Source organism: Anolis sagrei, chromosome 3 (genome assembly GCF_037176765.1).
Source record: "Anolis sagrei isolate rAnoSag1 chromosome 3, rAnoSag1.mat, whole genome shotgun sequence".
Classification (NCBI taxonomy): domain Eukaryota; kingdom Metazoa; phylum Chordata; class Lepidosauria; order Squamata; family Dactyloidae; genus Anolis; species Anolis sagrei.
The window spans coordinates 13,126,766-13,143,619 of record NC_090023.1 but is presented as its reverse complement, the minus strand read 5'-3'; positions in this window follow the sequence as shown (position 1 = coordinate 13,143,619).

Genomic DNA, 16,854 nt, shown 5'->3' with positions numbered 1-16,854 from the left:
TTGTAGGTCCTTCTTACAATCACTGCAGGCTGCTTCCTACCTTACATTTTCAATAATAAATGTTTAAGCATATAATTACATAATTATAACCCGGATATATCTTCAAATGTTGCCTTGTAGGCAGTGATAATATGGGCTTACTGACAAATTCTCACATAATACACAGAATAGGCTGAGGCACCACTGTTCCACAATGGTAAGACTGCATATTCCTGTGATGCAAAAGGGTCTAGGAAAGGAAGCAACATTAGAGATCATATTACAAATGTAGACTGGACAATGGACACACCAAAGAATTTAAGAAGGAAATTGGTCTGTACTTTATAGATTATAGCAAAGCCTTTGATTTTCCAGAGCAGGGGTCCTCAAACTTCTTAAACAGAGGATCAGTTCATAGTTCCTCAGATTGTTGGGGGTTTAGACTATAGTTTGGAACAATGAACAAATTCCTATGCACATTGCATATATCTTATTTGTTGGTGGGGGGCACAATAATACAATATTTAAAAGAACAACTTTAACCAACATAAACTTACCAGTTTTTCCAACGATAAGTGTTAGGATTGTTGTTGTGTGTCTTTAACTCATTTCAGATTTAAGGCAACCCTATGTCTAAAGTTTAGGGTGGGGGCTGGGTTAATGACCTTGGAGGGCCACATCCAGCCCATGGGCGTTAGTTTGGGGACCCCTGGTCTAGATCATGAATAACTATGGACTGCTCTTAAAGCAATTGACATACCACAACATTTGAATGTCCTGATGCATAACCGGAGCTTGTCTACGCGAGCAAAACAAAAAACATACTTACCACGAATGGGCTATTGTCCCTCTTCACAGTGCACAGGGACTTCTATGTGAGTATCCTGGGAGATTTCACAAAGTTGGGAGTCTGACTGCTTCTAGATAGTCTGAATAGCCAAACTGAATCTGATTCAGCCTGATACCCTTTCCAGATGGACATCACTGCCATCACTCTTATCATGCACTGAAAGGTGAGGGACCATGCTCATATGAGTGCTGCTAGGTGGCCACAGAGCTCGGTTTGAGCACTTGCCCACTGTGGTAACTTCTGCTGCTCTCAAAATGTTGTCCCCATGTGATCAGCAAGGAGATGGAGGGATTCCTTTTTGGTGATCATGGGGTGCCCGTTCTGGGATCAGTAATGGCGACTGCAGCAGCCAGGTACTCACATGGAGTTCCTTGGTTAGCTAGGAGCAGAAACAGTGATGATATGGAGTAGGAAACTCCATGGTCCTGTGTGGTCCTGGACATCGAGCAATAGCCCTGGATTCAGCATGTGACCAGGAAAGAATTTGGAGAACTGAAATAGTTTCTAATTGACGAATGGGCCAGAAAAAGCTGCATTTTGTCTCTGTCTGTTCAGCTTGTACACTGACGTCCCACATGCTAAGAAAGTTAGATTCAGAGGAAGAAAGCATGGAAATTAGAGAAGGAATGGATCACCAACAGTTTATGATATGCAGATGACACCATATCATTATCAGAAAATTGCAAAGATTAAAGAATGTCAAGAAAGAAAATGCAATGGCATGTTTACTGTTAAGCATTAAGAAAAAAATGGTTACCGAGTATTTCTGTAACTGTAGAGTATGTGGTGATGTTGAAGACATTGAAATAGTTCAAGATTTTCCATGCCTTGGCTCAGTCATTAATCAAGGTGGGAACTGCAGTAAAATAAAACACAAGATGATGAGGACTTGGAAGGGCAGCTGTGAAGGAATTAGACTAGATGCTCAAGTGCAAAAAATATATCATTTGAATACTAAAGTAAAGGTTATCCATATTTCCAGTTTCTGTGTGCTGCTCAGCAAGCTGGGCAGTAAAGAAAGTCAATAGAAATAAATAAAAACTAATTTGAAATGTGGTGCTATGGATAGCATTGTCTGCAAAAATAATAATAAATAAAATTTTAAAAAGGCTCCTAGAGAGAATCAACTTCACTTCTCTTGATAAGTCAAGAAGACTAAACTGCAACAGTTATATTTTGGACAAATCAGAAAGGGCAATAGCACTTGGTAAGCCAGAAGGCAGTGGGAAAAGATGAAGACTACATCCTAGATGGACTCAATGAAGAAAGCCGTGATCCTGACTCTGCAAGACCTGAACTATTGGTGTCTATTGGTGATCTATTGGTGTCAAGGTGAGGTCTCTCATTCATAGGCCTTATATAATCAAAATCAAGTTTGATGGCAGTTAACAAGTGAATTCCAATTACTTTGGTAAAGGAGGTATGTGTTGGATTGTTGTGAGTTTTCCAGGCTGTCTGGCCACATTCCTGAAGCATTCTCTCCTACCATTTCACCTGCATCTATGGCAGGCATCTCCAGAGGTTGTGAGGTCTGTTGGAAACTAGGAAAATGGGGTTTATATATCTGTGTGATATCCAGGGTGGGATAAAGAACTCTTTGTCTGTTGGAGGTAGGTGTCAGTGTTTCAACTGGCCACCTTGATTAGCATTTAATGGCCTAGCAGTTTCACGGTGTGGCTTCTTACTGCCTGGAGGAATCCTTAGTTGAGAGGTGATTAGCTGTCCCTGATTGTTTATTGTCTGGAGTTCCCCTGTTATTTATTTACTGCTATGATTTTAGAGTTTTTGAATACCGGTAGCCAGATTTTGTTCATTTTCATGATTTCTTCTTTTCTGTTGAAATTGTCTACATGCCTGTGGATTTCAATGGCTTCTCTGTGTAGCCTGACATGGTAGTTGTTAGAGTGGTCCAGTATTTCTGTGTTCCCAAAGAATATTCTGTGCCCAAGTTGGTTCATCAGATCCTCTGCTATGACTGACTTCATGTTTGGGCAATACTGCTGCATTTAGTGGTCCCTATATAGACTTGTCCACAGCTGTATGGCTCCTTCTTTGGAAGCTTTTAAACAGAGGCTGGATAGCCATCTGTCAGGGGTCCTTTGAATGCAAATTTCCAGCTTCTTGGCAGAGGATTGGACTGGATGGCCCATGAAGTCTCTTCCAACTGTGATTCTATGTATGATATACAGTAGACTCCTGCAAAGGTGAGAGGATTCCTCTTGTCCTTGGCTGAATGTAAAATTTGTTGGATTTTCTTAGCGGAACTATAGATAGTTTGTAGGTTGTATTTCCTCATGAGATTCCCTAAGGTATGTGTTGTTTCTTAAACGAAAACTCATATATCCTGCTTTTTCTCATGGGATCTTATGCCTTTGTTCTTATCAATTTCTAGATGAAATGCCCAGCCCAACAGGAGCCATTTTTCCTTGACTCTAGGAGATAATAGAGAATTCAGCTCAGTGTTAATTCCAGAGGTCAGGTTCTGTTTGGCTCTTGCAAAGAATAAACCGCCAGATAGAACCTTAAAGATTAACAGATACATGGTGCTGGAGGCACTGTGATTCTTGGATACGGAGAGTACTGCCCGGAGTTGGCAGGTGTATAAATGTCAGAATGTTGCTGCTAAATTTGGATTTGCCACTCGTGCACAAAGAACTCTCATGAGAGATTCCAGTTTAAGACAAGACTACTATATTAAAAAATGATCACACTTGTTTAAGCTGGGTTTAGAAGCAAACAAATGGTTTTCTCTCCTGCTTAAATAGGTTAACACAGTGAAGCTGCAATGACTGTGTGCTCACCAGTTCCTGAAGTTGCCACTGGGTTTGTCTTGCGTGTATTTCAGATGTACCTATGGTTTTATTACATTTACACTCCTAATGTCCATCTATGTGACATTTAAGGTTCTCTTCTTCTCCATGTTATCTTCATAATACCCCTAGGAGGTTAATTAGGAAGAGAAAGAACATGGTCAAAGGGGATCCTGCAATCTTCATAGCAGAATGGAGATCTAATTCTAACTCAGAAGTGGACACACAGCTCATTGGACTGCAATTCCCATCAGACATAGTCAGGAAGCTAATGGTGATGGCTGTTTGGAATTGCGATCTAACATCTGGAAGACCTGAAGTCATCCAACTTCTAGATCAAGAATTGGTTTGGTTTTTTTTTCATGCCAGGAGCAACTTGAGAAACTGCAAGTTGCATCTGGTGTGAGAGAATTGGCCGTCTGCAAGGACGTTGCCTGGGGATGCCCAGATGTTTTGATGTTTTACCATCTTTGTGGGATGTTTCTCCCATGTCCCCACATGGGGAGCCGGAGCTGACAGATGCAGCTCATCCGCACTCTCCCCGGATTCAAACCTGCGGCCTGTCGGTCTTCAGTGCTGCTGGCCCAAGGATTTAACCCACTGTGCCATCGGGGGGCTCCTTAGATCAGGAATGTAGGGGGCAAATTCTCAACAATAATACTGATTTCACCCTTGTAACAACCTTGCGAGGTATGATCAGCTGGCACAAAGCTTCATGGTACAAGACTGTATTACTGATCTCTTGTGGCTGTGTTGTACAGAGAATTGTCAACTAAAAGACACTCTGGAAATGTGGTCCTTAACCCACAAAGGCCTATGTCCCAATCAACTGCTTCTCTCTTTAGGGAGCTGTAAGTCCTCCACTTGCCAAATGTGATCCAAATGATTGATGTGGTCTAAAGTTTGCAAGAAATGAACTCTGGGTGTAATGTCTCTGGAGAGACTCCACCCAGGCTGCAATTGATCATGGACCATCTCACAATGACACAGACAAAGAGAACATCCTAAATCACTCTGAGCTTCCCTTGGCAGCCACGTCTGAAACTAGCTGTGAGGTACAAGACACAATTAGAATGTTCCTGGCTCAGCGGGAAGAGAAACCAAGGGAACATCCATGCGCAAGGGGAGCATTGTTTTTCCAAGTGACCGAACACTGCAGAAGGGACCTTGGAAATCTTTCTTCCTGATAAGTCTGGTCTTTCAGACACTGGACTTATTGTTCAGCTATTTTTTCTTAAGTTTGAAGCAGCGTTCTGCATTCAGACGGGATCTTTGCTTTGTTTTTACACCTGTCAAAGAGTCAGGTTCAAAATTAGAAACTCCATAGCTGGGCAAAGCAAAACTATTTTGCTGTGGATTTTTAAAAAAATGTCTCTCTTTTTTTAGAAGCTGTAAGTTGCTCTCCAGTATTTGAGAGACAATTCCCAGTACTCCCAGCCAGCAGGCCTCTGCTAGGGGATAATGGGATCTGTAGTCAAACACTGCAGGGTCATAACTTCCACATGCCATCCTGAGATGTAAGCCCCAAATCTCTTTTTTTTGTCTTTTTGGCCTTGACTGCAGCAAGGTATTTTGTTTTTGTTTTGGCATGCAATTGATTTTTCCCCCAGTAAAACTGTCTCAAAAGAATGTGGATTTGAAACCATTCATTGTTTGGGTTCAATTCTGCATTTTGCCTGAAAACCTGCACATCTTTCCGCATAATCTCATTGTTCCAGCCTGATTCACAGATTAAGCCAGTCCCTGGTTCCGTCTTTGTTTACTTCCAAGGATTAGAGCAAAGCGTCACCAAGGAATACGCAAGGAGGTTACGTTTCACATCAGCTTAAGATCTCACGGGAGCTGGCATCTGTTTTTTCTTAAAGGCAGGATTATTGGGTAGAAGCGTGAGTCAGATTGGCTAATGTCCCTGACGCCTCTTGTTTGTGTCGTCATGCTGCAAACTGGAGCAAAAGGAAGCCAAATCTTGAAACCAAAGGGCAGCACAATATACCCTTTGACTTCTGGAATGGAGCCATAGAAGAAGAAGGGAGGGCGGGATAAGACAAAGGTTTGGCTGCATCCTTAGCCATATTACAACCTATTAAGATACATAGTGCTTGCTTAACTTATATGCCATTGATTTCAGCAGTCTTCCTTAAGTAGGAATAAGTCTGGATCTGAGCTAGAGTATTGTGTTTGTATGAATCAGAGTTCCACAAAGGCCATCCAGTCCAACCCAGTTCTGCCTTACAGGAATACACAATCAATATACTCCCAACAGATGGTCATCTAGATTCTGCTTAAAAACATTCAGAGGAGACTTCAGCACCCTGCAAGGCAGTATATTCCACTGTCGGTCCATCAGTAAGTTCTTCCTGGTGTTTAGGTGGAATTTCTTTTTCTTTAGTTTGAATTCATTACTCCATATGGGTTCGAACTGTCTTTAGAGCAGCAAAAAATGTTTACCCCCTCCTCAATGTGACATCCTTTTAAATATTTAAATATAGCTACTATGTAGAATCATAGTGTTGGAAGAGACCTCATGGGCCATCCAGTCCAACCCCCTGCCAAGAAGCAGGAAAATTGCAATCAAAGCACTCCTCTTAACCTTTGTATATTCAAGTTAAAAATACCCAGCTCCCTAAACTGCTTCTCATAGGGCTTGGCTTTCAGACCTTTGATTATTTTTAGTCGCCTTTCTCTGGACACATTCTGAACAAAGAAGATTAGTGTTGCACTATTACTAAAGTCTATGTGGATGCATATACACACATACTTCAACTGCCTTGATTTGTCAGCGACAGTCTCATTAATGTGTTCTCGAAGGCTTTCATGGCCAGAATCACTGAGTTGCTGTGAGTTTTCTGGGCTGTATGGCCATGTCCCAGAAGCATTCCCTCCTGACATTTTACCCACATCTATAGTAGCCATCAACTTCTGAGGATGCCTGCCATAGATGTGGGTGAAATGTCGGGAGGGAATGCTTCTGGAACATGGCAATGCAGCCTAGAAAACTCACAGCAACCCAGTCCCATTAATCTTCTATTTCACATTTTGAGCTGCTTTTAAAAGGCCTGCTTCTGAACCCTTCTGCTTTCATCAGTTTATGTTAATTGCTGCAAATTAAAGTCAAAGTGCAAAAGTAGTTTGCATTGCCCCAGTAAGGGAGAATGGAGGGAATGGAATCGTTCCCTTTGCAACAGGCTCAGGCGAAAGCACATTGCTGCAGCCTCTCCTAGTTTGTGGTTGCTTCCTCATTCCTTCTTGACCACTCTTGATGTTCTTGACCACACTCTGATGCTGCTTGACTGTGCATGCTCCCATTTTCATCTGTGAAATGTTGGATATGTTTTCCTTATCTAAAACTTGAACAAGATCTGACGAAAGCCTTATCCCCTGAAAAGTCCCGGGGCTATACAATATTGGGGCTAGAGGTAGCCACCATTGCTCTCCCTCCTACCCATCCACAAGGCTATTGTAAAGAAAACAGGGCCAGGGATAATTTACACAGCTCAGTCCTGAACTTTGCAGGGAAATGTGGCTCAAACGAGGGTTGTTTTACCATCTGTCATGTTCTATTTCTAAGTCACCTGGAGAGTATCTTCTTTATTGCTGCCTCGAGTCCTGATTTGGGAAGAAAAACAGGATATACAATCAGTTAATTAATAAATATTTGCAATACATCAAGACGCAAGCTCAGGAATAAACACGAGCGAAAATTGTGCGCTAAAACAAACATCTACCCTGTGAAAATTTAAGCTGAATAGACACCATACTTACGCTAATTATAATTTCATTTAATTTGCAGTGTACTCTGCTTCAGGTTATTGGGGTGAGGCCAAGAGTTAAACAGATTGACAGAACTCCATCAAAAAGATTAGATACCTTCTCATTTCTGGTTTTTCAGATTTTACCAGGCCCTATTTGCGTGCAGGCATGTCTCTGTGACCATAAAGTCTGGTTATTTGTTTTGTGCCTTTGAAAGACAGAAACAACCACAGTCCTCATGTTGGAATTTGTTAAGGAATGTTTTATACAGAGATAGACATGCAGAGTTGCTTGCAAAAGTATTTGTATTCTTTATATTAATGTACTCCACATTTGAGAGAGAAAAAATCTAGTGAATCTGCAAGAAAGGAATGCTTTTCCTATGCAGACCTTGTGACTGAAACAATTAAGGTCCAGACTGCAATCAGAAAATTGCCAAAGCTCATGACTCCATGGCTAATGCCAACTGTTGGATTCAATCCAGTTGAGGAGGAGCCGGGATTGTCTTGCTGAGCCTTGAAGCCTATGGTGGACTCAGGGATAGGAGGAGGCAGCCTGTTAGAGCTCTCACCCAATGATCTCGGCTGGAAGAGAGCTCCAGGCAGCTCTTGAACAATTGGCACCATTGAAAGCCACAAGGGCAACTGAGGCAACCATTTAACTGCTTCCTCCTCCAGATTGCCTTTCATAGTGCAGTAACAGTGGGCAACATTTGATTATGTGAGCCAGTGCCACAAGTCTGGGATATTGCTTTTTTGAACTGCAGTGCTCAGAATGCCTTAGCAAGATTAGTCAGAATTGTGTTGCTGTGAGTTTTCAGGCTGTATGGCCAGGTCCCATAAGCATTTTCTCCTGAAGCATTCTTAGAAGTTGTGAGGCCTGTTAGAAACTAGGCAACTGAGGTTTATATATCTGTGGAATGTCCAAGGTAGGGAAAAGAGCTCATCTGTTGGAGGTGTGAATTTTGCAATTGGACACCTTGATTAGCATTGAATGGCCTTGCAGCTTCAAAGCCTGGCTGCTTCCTCCCACCCTGGGCATTCCACAGATCTATAAACCTCACTTGTCTAGTTTTCAACAGTCCTCATGACCTCAGAGGATGCCTGCCACAGATGTGGGCAAAATGTCAGGAGAAAATGCTTCTGTAATATAGCCTGGAAAATTCACAGCAACCCAGTGATTCCGGCCATGAAAGCCTTCAACAATACAATAGCCTGAATTCCTTGCCCTTTTAGTTTGCTAGTGCCCAAAACAATCGGGGAGCCTGTGTCAGATTGTTAGGGCACTCATAATTGTTGGGTGCCTTCATTTCTGGCTTATGGTGACTCTAAGGTAAACCTATCAGGGCAAGAATTGTTTTGACCTTTTTTTTAGCTGAAAAATAGGACTTGCCTGAGGTCACCCAGTGAGTTTCCATGGTTGAGCAAGCATTCAGACCCTGGTCATAGTCCAGTGCATAAACCACTACTACACTTACCCTAGAAGTGCAGTAATTTCCAACATAGGGTGACCTTATCATGGACAACAAGTCAAACATGAGCCAACAATGTGATGTGGCGGCAAAAAAAAGCCAATGGGATTTTGGCCTGTATCAAGAGGAGCATAGTCTCTAGATCTAGGGAAGTAATGCTACCGCTCTATTCTGGAATATTGTGTCCAATTCTGGGCACCACAATTCAAGAGAGATATCGACAAGCTGGAATGTGTCCAGAGGAGGGCGACTAAAATGATAAAGGGTCTGGAGAACAAGCCCTATGAGGAGCGGCTTAAGGAGCTGGGTATGTTTAGCCTGAAGAAGAAAAGGCAGAGAGGAGATATGATAGCCATGTATAAATATGTGAGAGGAAGCCACAGGGAGGAGGGAGCAAGCTTGTTTTCTGCTTCCCTGGAGACGTGGACACAAAAACAATGGCTCCAAACTACAAGAAAGGAGATTCCATCTGAACACGAGGAAGAACTTCCTGACTGTGAGAGCCGTTCAGCAGTGGAACTCTCTGCCCCGGAGTGTGGTGGAGGCTCCTTCTGTGGAAGCTTTTAAACAGAGGCTGGATGGCCATCTGTCAGGGGTGATTTGAATGCAATATTCCTGCTTCTTGGCAGGGGGTTGGACTGGATGGCCCATGAGGTCTCTTCCAACTCTTTGATTCTATGATTCATCCTAGCTCTTGTCCAACCTGCAGCATAGAGAAGGGTTGATACTTCCATCCTACCCAACTAGTGTGTTTCAACAGGGTGAACAAGGATGTCATCCCACCATTTAGCAGATGCTCTGCAAAAATGAATTGTGTGCCTTCCTCCCCATTATCCACGAGGTCCATATTTACTGTCACTGTGGATATTTCGGAGCCTTACTGCTAATGCTGTGGTTTGGTTTCCCAGGATTTTTTTTTACACATTTCTCTGGGGTTTTTATATGCATTTCTCCCTGATGGATGAAGAACACACTGTCTCAACAGGACACGGGGCCATGTCCTATTTAGCAGACGCCGGAGGGGATTGCTCCTAAGTAGCTTATGTTGCATCACACAATTAGCAAACTTTCCAAGGGACGATCGTAGGTCTGCACATTTGGCAGCTTTGAAAAGCAGCCACCTTATTTAGGTTATCTCTGCTTCACAGTTCTGCTTGTGCAGCATGAAGGGATATCTAGGATTCCTTCAAAGTATTAATGGGCTATCAGCCTGAAAAGACAAAAGAGTTGCATTATTTCAGTCCTAGCAGCTCCTGAAAAAACAAAAACAAAACAGAAGTTAGTCACTTATTTTGAGAAACACTGTTCCCAACTGAGTAATGGACTTCAACTTTCCTGAAATTACTGATGTCATTACAAATGACTGAAAATGACATCTTGCTATGTTTTAAATTGAGGTATGAACTCTCACTTATTTAATGGGGTTTTTTTTTTTGCCAGTTTGAAATCTTGCTCCATTAACTGCCCCTCCCTTGCTTTGCCTTTGACAGCTGAATGACCAACATGCCACAACGGTAAAATTTTACTCCTATACTGCAAACAGGGCTCTTCTTTAACCATAAAGTCACATATTAACTTTCTACTTCATCACACTAGCGCAGTGGTTCTCAACCTGTGGGTCTCCAGGTGTTTTGGTCTACAACTCTCAGAAATCCCAGGCTGATTACCAGCAGTTAGGATTTTTGGAAACTGAAGGCTAAAACATTTGGGTACCCACAGGTTGAGAACCACTGCACTACAGAATGAATCCACTTTCTGGGGTTTGTAGTTAAGTTAGGCTGCTAAAGGCTCCTCCCTAAACTACAAACCCCAGAATTCTGCAAATGGCAGAAACCAGATTTAAAGTGGATTCACTCTCTAGTGTGACAAGGTCCTGCTTCCCAAAAGAAAGCCCTCACCTGGGCTTTATGCAGCCAGACCCCACCTTAAAAATTAACCCACTTCATATGGAGATGGACTATTTGTCCCGTTTTTCCCCTCCCTTATATTATACATTTTCTATCACTATAGGTGCTAAGGGTGATAGTAAACACTGGCCCAACCTACCTGTCCGAACGCATCTCCTCCTATGAACCAGTTAGGACATTAAGATCGTCTGGGGAGGCCCTGCTCTCGATCCCGCCAGCTTCACAAGCATGCCTGGCAGGGACGAGACAGGGCCTTCTCAGTGGTGGCCCCTCGGCTGTGGAACGTCCTTCCTGCAGATATTAGATCGACCCCCTCCTTGCTGGGATTTCGGAGGAAAGTAAAGACCTGGCTGTTTGAACAGGCATTCGACTAAGCAGTGTGATTGATTGACCGATTATCGGAACACGGAATAATGGATGAGTTTGGATTCTGATTTCATTGATGAAACCTGATGGATTTGTTATATTGATGTACTGATGATGTACTGATGTATTGATTCTGATGTTTAATGACTTGTGATGCTATTGCTTTTAAATGCCTAATAATTTTGTATTGTGTATACCTAAACTGTTGTAACCCGCTCTGAGTCGCCTAAAGGCTGAGAAGAGCGGTATACAAATAAAGTAAATAAATAAATGTGCAGCTCAACTTGGGGCGATTTGCAACACCGCAGATATCCGACAACTGCAGAGATGTCCAAGGCAAAATGAAAACAGTTGTGAATTCACTATTTCCCTTAGACCTTCTCCATGCTTAAAGGTCAGCTCCAAATAACTTCTACAGATACCTCACATTCGAAGCACCCAATGGCTCTAAAGTCACCATCTCAAAGCTTTGAAAAGTTACTTTTGGCCTGGAATTTCCTTTAGCTGAATTTCTGGCCGCAAAGTAATCTGGGCACAAACCTTGAAGCCTTTGAATGGAGAAGGAAAAAAGCATCTTAACTACCTGCTCCAAGGGCTTTTTTGTTTTTTAAGTAAGCTGCCCATCACAGACTGTCAGGAGAAATCACTTTACAAGTTGGGAGAGGAGAAACCTCAGAGTAGGTCAGCAAGGATTTCTGGATCTTCAGAGTAGGTGAGAACAAAGTCCATGGCAGTTCGGTTCAAGTACACCCATCACATCTGAGCTCAAAACTGGTTGTTTGTGCAGGTCTTCCTTTCTACTTGATGGACAACAGGGTTTATAAAGTTTTAAAAATCCTGTAAAATCCAAAACATTTCCTCTTCCCTTCCTGAATGCAACTTGGTTTAACTGTTACGAAGAAAGATGACACTTTCATCTGCTCTTAATGTAAGAGAATGTTTCTTCAGCAGAACGCAGTCCGGGTATGAAAAACGCTTTCACAAATGCCAGGAAATGACACCACTCGTTCACCCAGCTATTAAGATACACTGTGATTATAAAGGAATGTTGACATGTGCTCTCCATATTGGCTCCACAGAAAAACCTAGCCCTTCCGGTACGCAGCCAATTTACAACGCACTGCGCTTAGTCTGAGATCAGCATCCTTCCTCTTTTGAAAGACAAAGGATTTGTTTTCTCAATTTTGCAAGCTCTGCTGTACTTTGATGAATAACTAGAACCTGAAAGAGAACAGATAAGTAAACACACCTTTCTAGAAGCTGAAAGAGAAAAGAAAAAAAGGGAGGTAAATATTTTTTTTAAAAAAACCAGTTAAAGTAAACTAAAAGGCTGAATTCTTTTCCTATTCAACCAAAAACAGACTGTTTATGAGACATAGATGAGCAGGTGATATTTGACAGAGAAATTGATAAGCCAGTGGCAACTTTTGACATCTTTGTGAATGATATAAAGAAGCCTGGATAACCTTCATGTGCACAGTTCCACTCTGAAGAGCCAAGTCACAGATTTACTCTCAAGTACAATGGACTGGATCATTATGCAAGGCCAGAACAGCAAATGAATATGCTAAACATATTTAACCCATATTTATACCTATGTCTGAATGCATTAGTTTAACCAAACCTTCTAGAATATGAATATATATATATATATATATATATATGCATGCTGTTCTGAAACGCGTATGATGCCAAGTTACAGAGTATATTTTACCTGGTTGTCGAGTCTGCATATTTAGCCTTTAGCAGCTTTTGGAAATGGTTTGTAAGCATAGGCAGGACTAAGTGCTGTATAACTGCTATGTATTCAAGCCTACAAGAAAACTGCCCAAATCTTCACATTGTCAAAAAGCGGCCTTTCCCATATTGGCCATTAGTAAAATACAAGTATGTGCGAGAATTTGCACCCTACAGCTATAAAACACATCTTTGGTCACTTCCTTCTCCTGTAAACCTCTGTAATCTCTCAAGCTGAACCTTAGACTGCATGCTGTTTCAGGTTACACCCTGTGCATCATATACGTTGATGTGAAGCATTTATAATAGTTGTCCCATTGGAAAATGAGGAATTAGTTTCATGAAAGAACACATATTTTGGATTTGGGCCAAGTCCAAGATTCTGCCCTTTTCAAAGACTGCAAGGGAGGACAACTTGGAAAGTCCTCTGACCTCAGAGAGCAATCAATCAGGATGGACTGTTTTGACAGTTGCTCTTTGGACAAAAGGCACATTCCAAGTTGTGTCCGAAAACACTTTGAATACTGAAAAATCCAGCAGATGCTCTTTTGTGGGAAGAAAAAAACGTAGTTTCAAAATACTTACTGCCTTTACTTATGAATGGATGGAAGCTGCAGAGGTCAAAAAATAATTGATCAGATTTTATGAGTGGTGTTAAAAAACAGGATGTTCTCACATTCTGAACAGAACATTCTAATTAAGAGCTTTCAGTAAATCTTCATTTCCTCTGTTGCTACACAGCTCCATGGAGTGATAGGAACACATCTTGTTGCAGAATAAAGATAGTAATTTCAGTGTACGTTTTTCTCCTTACTGAGCCATGGTAAAAATTAGTGTATCACTTTAATTCCTGCTAGATCGGTGGTTCTCAACCTGTGGGTCCCCAGGTGTTTTGGCCTACAACTCCCAGAAATCTCAGCCAGTTTAGCAGCTATTAGGGTTTCTGGGAGTTGAAGGCCAAAGTATCTGGGGACCCATAGGTTGAGAATCACTGCTAGATCAAGGGCTACGATGCACGTATCCACCCATCCACGAAAATGAATCAGTGAGATCACAGAAAACTCTTAAACTCAGCATGGTTCAAGCTGTCCTGAGTCCTCCCTCGGGGTTTGAGGTCAGGGTGAAAATATTGGAAATAGATAAATAAGGTGACAGAAGTCATGTTTCACATCCTCTGCTCTTATAGTCCCCAAAAGGCTGCAGATTTAAACATTTCCTAAAAAGGTCTTCTTAAACGCTCTGCTTCAGAAACTCACCTGGAACAAAATACCTGTAAAATGGGCAGAAACCACGTACACTAATAATCACACGAATGTCATATGCCATTACAAAGTCCTCTTTGAGTTTTAACTAGCAAACTCTGGCCTGCTCTCTTCTACACAAATATCATTTTCTGCAATTCTGTAACTGCAGGAAAGCATTCAAATACATGTGCGGATGCAATACATGGGAATTCTGCTCAGAACTCATTCATCCTGGATGGCCAGGGTGGCACTTTAATATGGAGGAAAATTAGGAATGGGGCTAATGAATGGCTCCATGTTTTCTGCTTTCAGCTTTAAAAAATAACCCAATATTTAATGCAGACACACCTTAGTTAAAACTTCTAACCAAGAAACACCTTGGTTAGATATACTGTGGGTTCAAAAGCTCATCCTTCCCTCCTTTTCTGTCTAGCCGGAGTATGGTGAAGGGGGTAGATATTTTTTTGGCGTTGGAAGCATTGTAGTAGCATGTTTGCAGGGAACAATACAATAAATAGAGTTTGAACATGTAACAGCCTGTGCCTGCATCAACAAGGCAAGGTAAACAAGTCCAACATCCCTTACTGACCATCGGCAAACGGCACAGACAAAAGAGGAGAGTGGCTAAGTTTCAGAAGCTGTTCCCAATATATTAAAAGAAATGCCTAAACAGTTAAGCCTAAGATTCAAAACAGAAATTGTAAAATAACTAAAATTCTTGGATACATTATGGAAGAAGCAATTTCTATACAAAATGCTTCTGCTTATGCAAAACTTACCTGAGCTGGTGGCATCAACTTCATACGCATTTTTAGTTGATAAAAGGTTTGCTAAAACATTTTGGACTTCTCTTTTGTGGTATTGGAACCTAGTCCTTTTCTTTTCTTGTTATTTCTACCTCTGATCAAAGGTTTTTGATAAAGAAGGAACATCCGGGAACACATCTACATGCATGGTTACTCATAAGGGTCAACAAGTTGCAATACTTTGTCAGGGGTATTAAAAGTGTAGCCATTCAATTGTCTGCTGGATGCAACTCTTCAATACTATCCAGGTTGGTTTGGACAAGTACACTTTGACCACTCTTTCTTTAGACTTAGGACTTAAGACCTGTGGGAGATTATGGACCATATGTCTGAGTTTATGCATACAGGTTTTTGCTGTAGGTTTCTGCACAAAATAAAGATAAAATTAAATGTATTGTCAAAGGCTTTCATGGCCAGAATCACTGGGTTGTTGTAGGTTTTTTCGGGCTGTATGGCCATGGTCTAGAGGCATTTTCTCCTGACGTTTCGCTTGCATCTATGGCAAGCATCCTCAGACGTAGTTCCAACAGACCTCACTACCTCTGAGGATGCTTGCCATAGATGCAGGCGAAACGTCAGGAGAGAATGCCTCTAAATCATGGCCATACAGCCCGAAAAAACCTACAACAACCCATAAAATTAAATGCTCATTGAGAAAATCTTCATTAGAACCTACTTAAGATGTATAGAACTTTTCAAGCCTTCAAAATAACTATCAGATAGGACATCACAAAAGGCAGAGGTGCCATAACAAAATTACAGTTAATGTGTGCCTACCGTCCCTCCTTTTATGACATCTTGTATGAAGGAGTAATCTTCAGATCTGGAATGTTTGCTCAGTATATCATACAAAATTTCTAATCTAGTTATTCTCCAATCATCGATCATGAAAAATATGACATTATGAAAGAGTAAATAAATGTTTCCTACGAACTGGCTCAGTCTATAGATACTAACCCAAACATCTATTCAGAATTAGAAGTGGGACTGGGACATTACTTTCCAATCTCAAAGTGGTCAAGTGATTTTTTTCTTTTTCTTCCAAGAGGAGTGTTTGCTTCAGAGTAGAAATACTTACAATACAAAGAACACTAAAAAAAGATTCTTGTAACAGTGAAAGAAAACAGAACAAAAGGAAAATTTAACAGGTTCAATATCCCTTACCCAGAATTCAGAATCTGAAATGGTCCGCTGATAATGAAGCCTCCGCTTTCTGCTAGTTCAATATACATGAGCTTTGTTCCATGCACTGAAGTATTTAATGTATTTTGTATAAAATTACCTGCAGGCTTTGTGTATTACAAGCCTCTGAAACATAGATGGATTTTGTGTATAGACTTGGGTCTCATTTCCAAAATATCTCTTGGTGTACATGCAAACTCTGGCGTGGGCTGGTCCAGGAGATCATGAAGAGCCAGAAGTGACTGAACAAACGAACATACAAGGATTCCCAAATGCAAAGGAATCTGAAACACAGGTGACTTCTAGCCCTAAGCTTTTTGGATAAGACAAACACAAAACCATTTGCCACAAACCAGAAAAAACCCTGGTTTGTGGCAAATTTGTTAGTGATTTTCCATGCCTTTTTGGAAGGCGTGGGATAGACCCACTACTTCCACTCTCTGGACTGCGTCCTCAAAAGTTCTGGGCTTTTAAGGGCGCAGTCCAGACAGTAGTCCCATGGTTTTCTGGGCTAATTTAGAACACAATCCCTCTTCCCAAAAGCCCTTTAAAAAACAAAAGAACTTTACCGGCCTCCATTTGCGTGGAGCCAGTGCTCTCCTGGCATGTAGGAATTACATGGCAGGAGAAGGAGGGGAATTGTTCCTAGCTTCCTGCCCTCCCCTTTCTAATGGCTCGTCATTCCTACACGTCAGGAGAGCCCACGTGAATGGAGGTTGGGTACATTCTTTTATTTTTAAAGGGCTTTTGTG